This window comes from Corapipo altera, unplaced genomic scaffold (assembly GCF_003945725.1).
Source record: "Corapipo altera isolate COAL_440 unplaced genomic scaffold, ASM394572v1 55, whole genome shotgun sequence".
NCBI lineage: Eukaryota > Metazoa > Chordata > Aves > Passeriformes > Pipridae > Corapipo > Corapipo altera.
In genome coordinates this window covers 2,792,756-2,801,121 of record NW_020884882.1, presented here as the reverse complement: position 1 = coordinate 2,801,121, position 8,366 = coordinate 2,792,756, and the positions used below count along the sequence as shown (strand labels likewise).

Genomic DNA, 8,366 nt, shown 5'->3' with positions numbered 1-8,366 from the left:
CACCAGAGCTGCTGCTTGCAGCGACTCTGGCTCTTGGCTGGTGCCCCTGAGGGACAGGCAGAGCTGGCTCATGCAGAAAGCCCAGCTGAGCTCCTGCTCCATCTTGCAGAGCAGTTGGGGCTTGCCTGGAAAGGCCAGGATGTCAACTCGCATCGAGGAGCCAGCCAGCGAGCTCGGGCTGGTGGTGCCTGTGAGGACAGGACCTAAGGGAGATCTAGGAAGGGGCGTGCGGATCTGGGATGCAGACTCCAGGTGTGCTGGGCTTGTGGCAGAGCTGGTCCTGCTCTGTGGGAACATTCATGCTGTTTTTGGAAAGGCTCTGCTTAACTCCTCTGTGCTTGTCCTTTCTCCTGGCCTCCTCCTTCACCTGGACTGAGATCCCAAGCAATTGTGAAAGAAGCTGGGTGGGAGAAAAAGGCTTTTAGTTTGAGAGGAGCCACAGGGTGAGTCACCACTTGTCTCAGCCTTGTGCACTTGGGAGCTTCCTTAGTGCATTCCTGCATGCATCCCAGAAGACTGCTCCAAGCAGCTCCCTTCCTCTGTGCATCCCCAGGGGATTCTGTGTTACTCCCTCACCTTCCCTTTCCAGGGTGTTGAGGTAACTCGTGAGACCCAAGACGGTGCACTGGGGTCTGGTAATGCAATGTTTTTTCCTTTGGTAATCAAGAGTGCAGGGTAGCAAGCTGGCTGTACCCCCCTCCCCAGAGCAGCCTCAGGCAGCTCCCATTAGATCACTTCAAATCCAGCCCTGCTTGGCCTCTGTGTCCAATTTTAACAGCATGACCGAATAGTTGCCGATGGGGAAGCCTTGTTTGATTGTGGAGGTAATAAGATGATTCGAACACAAGAGCTGATAGTTTCAAGTAACTGCAACTTAACCTCGTGGCATAAAGCGTTATTGTCCTGCCACAGAAATCCTCTGTCCGGGAGAGCACAGCTGCAGGGAAAATAAATGCTCTTCTTTTTTTCTTTTTCTTTCTCTTTTTGCTGTTTGTTTGTTTAAAGCCCAGGGACCTCGGATCGGTTTGCTCTTGTTGGCCACAATGGAGCAGTGGTGGGATGTGGGTGTTGAGCTCTGGCTGCGGGGCAAATTCCCTTTAATCCAAGGAATTAAATCCCAAGCAAAGCCACTGATGGTCATGGGTTTAGTTGAGATCCAGGCCAAATCCTGGCTCTATTGAAGTTAAATGGGACTTTTAGCTGCTGGTTGTAGAGGGATCAGGGCTGGTCCCTACTGCCAGTTGTTGAGCACATTTGCCCTGCCGACCTCAGCAGGATGGGCTGCCCTCCCAGGGGGGCACACACCTGGGATCTGGCTCCCTGGGTACTGCAATAATCTTGGAGCACTTAGGATGGCAGTGGGTGCCCCATTTGTGCTTTGCCTCCCCTGTACAGGTCCTGACTCCAGACCAAGCCCACTTTGCTCCATTTGAATCGCCTGCAAAACCTCACCAAGCAGCAGCTGCTAATTTGTCATTTACCTTCTTAAAACCGTCTCCAGATACAGAAACAGCTCATCACTGCCTGTAACCAGCAGGAATGCCAGCATCTGTTTTGGACATTGAGGCAAGTGGGTCTGGGACAGCTTTATCTGGGGTAGAAAACCACTACTGGTGTCATACCAGGACCACTGGTTGCCTGCTGCCGTGCTGTCAGGCCAGGAAAAGTGCTTCCAGACAGGCCAACCCTTCTGTGTTATAAATGGGGTAATAGAGATATTTGAATATATGTTTATCAGTGGTTGTTTTGGACAGAAGCTGCTGGTCCCTGGCTGCTGGGAGCTGCAGGAGCAACCACGTCCATCAGTGCTGCATGTCCAGCTCAGGGCTGGAGACACCTGCCCTGGGGCTGTGTTGCTCTTCTGACAGTTCAGACTCAGTGTGCAAAGGTAAGCGGGGGCTATTTTGTTCACTTAGTTTTATCTTTTAAAAACTTCCTATTTTTTTGAATTCCTCACCCACGCAGATCCGTGGGGTGAACAGGGAAGGTCTTAGTCCAGCTGGTTTTGGGAGCACTTAGAAATGCCCATGGGGATTTTTTATCTGGCAGAGCTGGGATCCTCTCTTCCCAGTCACGGCTAACATAAAAACATTTCTATTGATTAGTTGCACTTATTTGTTTGTCCAAACACACAGCAGCCCAAGCCTGTATTTGTGTGTGTACTCAAATGTCTTCCAAAAGCCACTCCTACCACCCCTGCAAAATAGTTGGAGGGTGACACAAGAGTGATAAACATCTGGCCATGGGAATGCTCTGGAGTGAATGAACGGGAGTTGTGAATGGGGACGGCTCCCTGTGAGTGGCTCTGTGGTGGCAGTGACTTCACTCCCTGTGGGACCCAAACACCGAGGCAGTGCCTCTGTGTCCCAGAGGAGAGGCAGTGACCCTGAGCACCCAGCTCAGGAAAGTCCCTTGCTAAGGGAAGACACTTCAGTAGATGCTTCCTCCAAGCTTTTCTTCTGGCACGGATCGAGGTCTGGATTTGTCCTTAATGGTTCTCACTGAAATCCGTGCTTAACATCGTCTGGTGAGGGGAATCAGTGATTTGTAATCCGTGTGAGGAATCAGCTGTCCTGTTCATCAGAGCTTCCAGCCTGATGATGGGATGTTTGTTGGAGCTGTTTTATGAAATTCTACTGCTTGGGACTGAAATAATGCCACTTTGTAGTTAATACACCAGGAAAACCTCAGAGACTGAGTCAGTACCAACTGCTGGTTCACATGCTAGTAAAAGCCTGCTGGTGTAAGTATGTTTCTAGACAAGCATGATTTTTGTTCTTCACTCCTGGGAGCTAGCAAATCTTTATTATTTTTTATTATTTTTCAAACATTGCCTCTACAAGCTTCTCAAACTTCTCTAAGGAAATATCTTTGCCATTACTACTGAGTAGGTGCTTTTTAAAGAGATTAGAAAAATGAAGGCTGAAATGAAATCCGAAAGCAATCAAATCAACCTTTTTGCAGAGATTTCTGTTTGAAAGACTATGAGGGATCTGCATCAACTCTACTGACTTGAGTCCAGCCACAAATTATTTGTGACATGGGTGAGAAACACGTGAAGCTTTGGTAGGAGCTGAATTTCCATCAGCAGAGAAATCCTGGCAGGTGGGAAGATTGCCTTTTTCAGCCCAAAACTGGGGTCTGGGGCAGGGATCATCCCTGCTTGGGATTCCTGTTGCCTTTGCCACTCCACACTGGTGATGCTCTAAGCTTCCCCTTCTCTAAAAATGATTTTGCTTGGGCACCTTGGCTTTGCTGACACGTCCCCAGCTCTTTCTGACAGTGAGAGGTGTTAGGTGAGAGGGTGGGTGAGGTCCTGCGGTTGAAGCAGGAGGGGATGCCAATTCCTGAGACCAGGGCTCCCTCTCCTCCTCCCTGGGTGATTCTGGGGCAGAGGCTGCCACTCCTCCCTGAGCACATGACACCCAAACCCATGAGCTGCCTTGCATCCCCTAAGTTGTTTTCTCTGGTTTATGGGTGGCTTCCTCAGTCTCTTTTGGAATGCTTTGGGTTTTGCTTAAAAACACTGCAACAGTGGCAAATGGTTTTGACAGAAGATCCGTCTCCTTTTGCTTGCATGTCCTCAGCACAGAGGCAGCAACTATTGGAAGAAAACCCCAAATATTTTCCAGGTGATGTGTTTCTCATCCGCCACTGTTGTGGGCACTGGGGAAATGAAGGAATGCTCTCCCAGCTGCTGACAGCACCCTGAATCTGCCATTTGCTCTTCTTTACTAGGGCAGCAGAAACTGAGTCTCCAAGCTCAACAGAAGTCTCATGGTTCAGCATTTTAGGCCCACATGACAAAGAGCCCAGATTGGCTCTGTGCCCTGAGAGGTGCTGATGGCGAGGGTTTCATGGACCACTGAGTCCTGCACCTTACATCTCTCCTAACCCTCAGCTGCAGCACATTTGCAGCTCCCTCAGGGATTGCTGGTGTCCCAGAACCCCACCACTCCTCGACCTGAATCTCTAGCTTTCCGTGCTTCCTTTCTTCTCTCTCATAATTAGGGGCAGGTCTTGGACAACAGGCACATGTGGGAGTGGCTCAGGTGGCTAAGGAGGACCTCAGTGATGAGCTTGGACAAAAAGGACCAGGGTGGCTGTGCTCTGGGATGGCTGAGATCTCCCCAAAGGCCTCCCTGAGTCCTTGCCTTCTCAACTCAGATTCTTTCAGCGTGTACCACACTCAGTTCCCAAGAAGCTCCAAGTCATGTGTCACTTCTGCAAAGCCTTGGCCTGCCTCTCTCAAGCCTGAGGTGCCTCATGAAGCTTCTGTTATCTTCTACAGTGGCCCAGGACAAGGACCCTGGCTTTGCTTGCACCTCACTGGGTAGAGGTAGTTCTGACTGCCAGTGTCACATCACTCCTGTCCTCCACCACAGATGCACAAGCAGGGAAACTAGGTCACATCGTGGGGGTGTATCTGCCTTGTCCCTTGAGAAATCCTTTTTTCTTCACTTGTTTGGTGACCTGTGCCTTATCCCAGCTGGTGAAGGGCTGGTTTATGATGCATGGCTGGAAAAGAGAGGCTGAATCAGAGAGTTTTGGCAGAGGCCAGGCTGAAGGTGGGGTTTGAGCATGGTACCGGCTGCAGGAGCTGCAAGGGCTCAACCAACCCCCCAGGAGCCTCCCCAGATGCTCCCAAGCCACCTGCACCTCTCCTAGAGGCAACTCCTTGCTGGCTTCGGGATTTCTCTGCATGTGCCTTAATCCTAGGAGGGCTTTTTTTCTCGTAGTGGGGGTTGCATGGAAATAACCTTATGTGGGAATGTGCTCTTTGCACCAAAGGGGTTAAAGTCTGCTCCCTCCTTCTGGGCTGACCATGGAAAATACTGCTCATGCCAGGGACTATGCAGGACAGAAACTAGGGCTCCTAGGATACAATTATACAAATAATACAACTTGTTCCACGAGCAGCGGAAACCAGTAAAGCCTGGTTTCCGATGGGTTTATGTTGTGGAGTAAAGGGTGCTCATGGGCTCTCACTGGCCAGTAAAAGCTAAACATGTGCCCATCACCATCTCATTAGCCACCAAACTTCACAAAATTTACGTAAGCTTCCTTTGACCTCGTAAAGAAACCAGCAGCTTAATTCTCTATTTTTTCTGCTGGGATCAAGTCACACTTGATTTCTGGGATAGAATACATGTGTGGTGGAGATGTTCAGCAGATGCATGCTGGAGCCTCACAGGAACCAGACATTCATCTGTTTGTCACAAGCCCCTTCTTGGCACAGCAGCAGCCCATGTCACCCTTCAAGAGTGGTAGGGATGTGGCAGGGGTTTCTATCTAAACCCTACCAAGATGTGCTTGCTGGTTTGTTGATCAGGATGTGATGAAGGCTTCTTAGTGACACACTAGCGGGGAGAAGGAGTGGGAGCTGCTGTGTCATCTTCATGAGAGTGGCAGTGGGGCCACTGATGTCCCCTCACTCTGAGGTGGGGAGAAGCACGGGCAGAAACTGGTGTCCCGTGAGTGAGTGGGGGCTTGGGAGAGCTCTGTTCTTGTCCATATCTGGCAGCATGGTCCATCTTCACCCTGCCCCATCTCCTGAGCCGACCGTGGGAGTCGTGGCTCTGCTGCGCTCCTTGACAGTTTGGTTTTGAGGGATGAGCATAAATGCTGTCCACAGGTGGGCGGGATGGCAGGAGGCTGCTTTGCCTTGCTGGGAGCAGGGACTGGAGCTGTGTGGTTTGCAGGAGGATGACACAGGCTGGGATGACTTGTCACTGCTAATGCACAAGACGCTACTGGGGTGCTCATTAATGGGAAGGGAGGAGAGGGTCTAGAGGTAAACAGAGCAGGGCTGGCAGATGACTGTGCCATCTCTGCGCAACCTCGTCTAAGCCTATTTATATAAATCATGTGAAACCCAAATTAGAATTTTATCCATCTGCTGTGCTGTAAGTTGCTCTTCCACCAGCACAGCAAGCCAAGAAAATGCTCTTAACTCCGTAAGATCTGCCTTGAGTGTGAGAAAGGTTTGTATACAAGGCCCAGTGCTGGTGTGGGGGCTGTGAGGATTCACACTGCAGCCTCCTGCAAGGCTGCAGGACAGGCTGTCACCATGTCCTCCAGGAGACAACAATGGCTTGACATCAAGGGCAAGCCAGGAAGAGATGTGGATGTTCAGTGAGAAGCCTCCAAGGCTTCACTGTGTGCAGGAGGACAAGGGCTCACCTCTGCCTCATGTGTGGCATAACCATGGCTGAAAGTGTTGAGCAAGACCATCAATGCCTGACTCCTGGTCCCAAGCACTGTTGTGAGCTTGTTGTGGTTTGGCACAATGAGGAAGGTAGGGAAAAGCCCTTCTGTACTTTCCCATGTTTCCTACTTGTAACAGAGGTGGACTTTTCAGCCATTCCCTCAAGGAGGCTGTTACCCCCTTTGCTTTGCAGATGCTCAGCACCCTGCGTGGGGCGGCTCCTCCCAGGAGTTACACTGAGGCAAACCAAATGTGACCACAGGTCTGTGCCTGCCCTCCCGTGCGGCTGAACTCGCCTCTCCTCTGGGAGCCCACACTCGCAGGAGGATCCCGCGGGCCGATGACTCGGCCGGCCGGACGCTGCCCTGGCAGCGAGCACAGGGCTGGCCCCGCCACCACAGCACAGCAATTTCTAGGAAACACATCTGCCTCCCCACACGGGAGGTCCCTGGTGAAGATGATGACTCACCAAGGGATCTCTTGACCTCTCTACCCGGCACTGTTGCGATCTGGCTTTCTTGGCGTTTAGTGCTTTTCCCGTCATTAAAAATAAAACCTGCTTTTTTTTTATTATTTTCCCCTCATTGAATTGAAGATTCCAGTGAACAGTTTGGGGGTAAACAAGTGAAGATGACACTGTGGAGGAACAGTTGGTCAAGTTTGCGAGAGATGGAGCCAGATCTAAATATGGCACAGCCTCACTGGTACAGAGCAGAAGGAAGGTGGCATATGTGTCTGAGCAGTTGGATTGCTGCATGCTCTGTTAGATTTCCTTAACATCAAGTGTCTTCTCTTCCTTTTTTCTTTCCTTTTTAGCATAAAAAAAGGAGTAGAAGCTCACCAAAAACGTCCTAGGGTGGAAATAGGGAAGGGCTACAAGGAGATGACGAACCCTTTGGCTCAGCTGACAGATGGAAGCAGAGGTGTCTGGATGAGATGCTCCTCTGCAAGGACCAAACCAGGAGGCCATGGCCACCCCCAGCCAATCTCCTTGCTGCTGATGCACACACCAAAATTTGGCCTGGCAAAGGCCTTTTCCCAGGTGACCAATGGAGTGATTGCTCTGGGTCATGTATCCCTCAGAGTCCAAGAGGGAGGAGATCCCTGGTGCTCATCTGGGGATGCTGCACACTGTCAGCCTTCCGGCCGGGCCTCTGCACACCAGGAACAAGATGGACCAGGTGCTCTGGGCTGTGTCCTCAAAATGAGTGTCTCCTCCAAAGTCCCAGACCACTTTGTTAACACAGAAAAGCTGATTCCCTCTAGCATTTAGTTCCTCCTGGAAAGTGCATCCTTACACCCCACTGATTGCATCAACTTTTTGGGCCTCTATGTCTGTCAACAAAACCAGCAGAGAAATCAATGTCCTTGGATTGTCTTCACTGCTGGAAAGAACCGCACAAGGATTTCACTCTCCCACTGCAGCTGACTGTGGAGGCGACCAGAGGCCAGGCTACACTGGGGAAACAATGTGCTACTGGATGTACACTGCCAATCCTCACATGGGTCCTGCCCATCCTGGTGGGTAACCACAACCCCTGTGCTGGGGGGATGGAAGCTTTCTTGCCTGTGGAATGCTCTTGCTGGGTTTTCACACATCCAGGGAAAGGCAGGGAACTGGGGAGGGGCAGCCAAAGGTGAGACTGTTGCAAGCAGCTTGGCTCAGGGCTTTTTTCCTAAACCACCCAGTTACAGGTTAGTCATGGAGACTCCAACATCCCTGCCAAAGATCCACTGATTTTCCTGTGAAGCCACGTGTCTGTGTCATGTCACTACGTTTGGCCACTGAAACCAAATCTTTCTACAAGTGTTCCAGTGGGAAGGGCTGGTGTGGCTGAGCAGGGAAGAGTTTTGTACGGATACAGTGGACAGGTGACTTATCCAACCATTGCCAGGAAGGGCAGGGCTGTGCACACAAAGAACAGGAAGGAGCAGGCGCTGTGTCCTGGACCTGGAAAAGGTGGGAGCTGAGGTGAAACACTGTGGGGTGGGGACCTGCTCAGTGGGTGTTGATGTTGAGCATCTCTCTCTGCAAATGCAGGGAGCAACCAGCACTGCCACGGGCAAAATCTAGCCTGGACATTTTTGTCACTGTTTAAGCTTTGGCTGGCCCAGGAGCTGGGGAGGGTCTCCCCAGCCAGCTGCAGGCACTGCAGCA

General features: G+C 51.1%; 1 long non-coding RNA gene across 1 annotated transcript; it reads left to right on the top strand.

Annotated features, from left to right (window-relative positions):
- Positions 1-1,831: 1,831 nt before the first annotated feature.
- Positions 1,832-7,246, top strand: LOC113945965. The gene is made up of 3 exons (XR_003527241.1): positions 1,832-1,888; positions 2,965-3,105; positions 7,025-7,246. It is a non-coding gene; the product is annotated as an uncharacterized LOC113945965 (long non-coding RNA).
- The last annotated feature ends 1,120 nt before the right edge of the window (positions 7,247-8,366 follow it).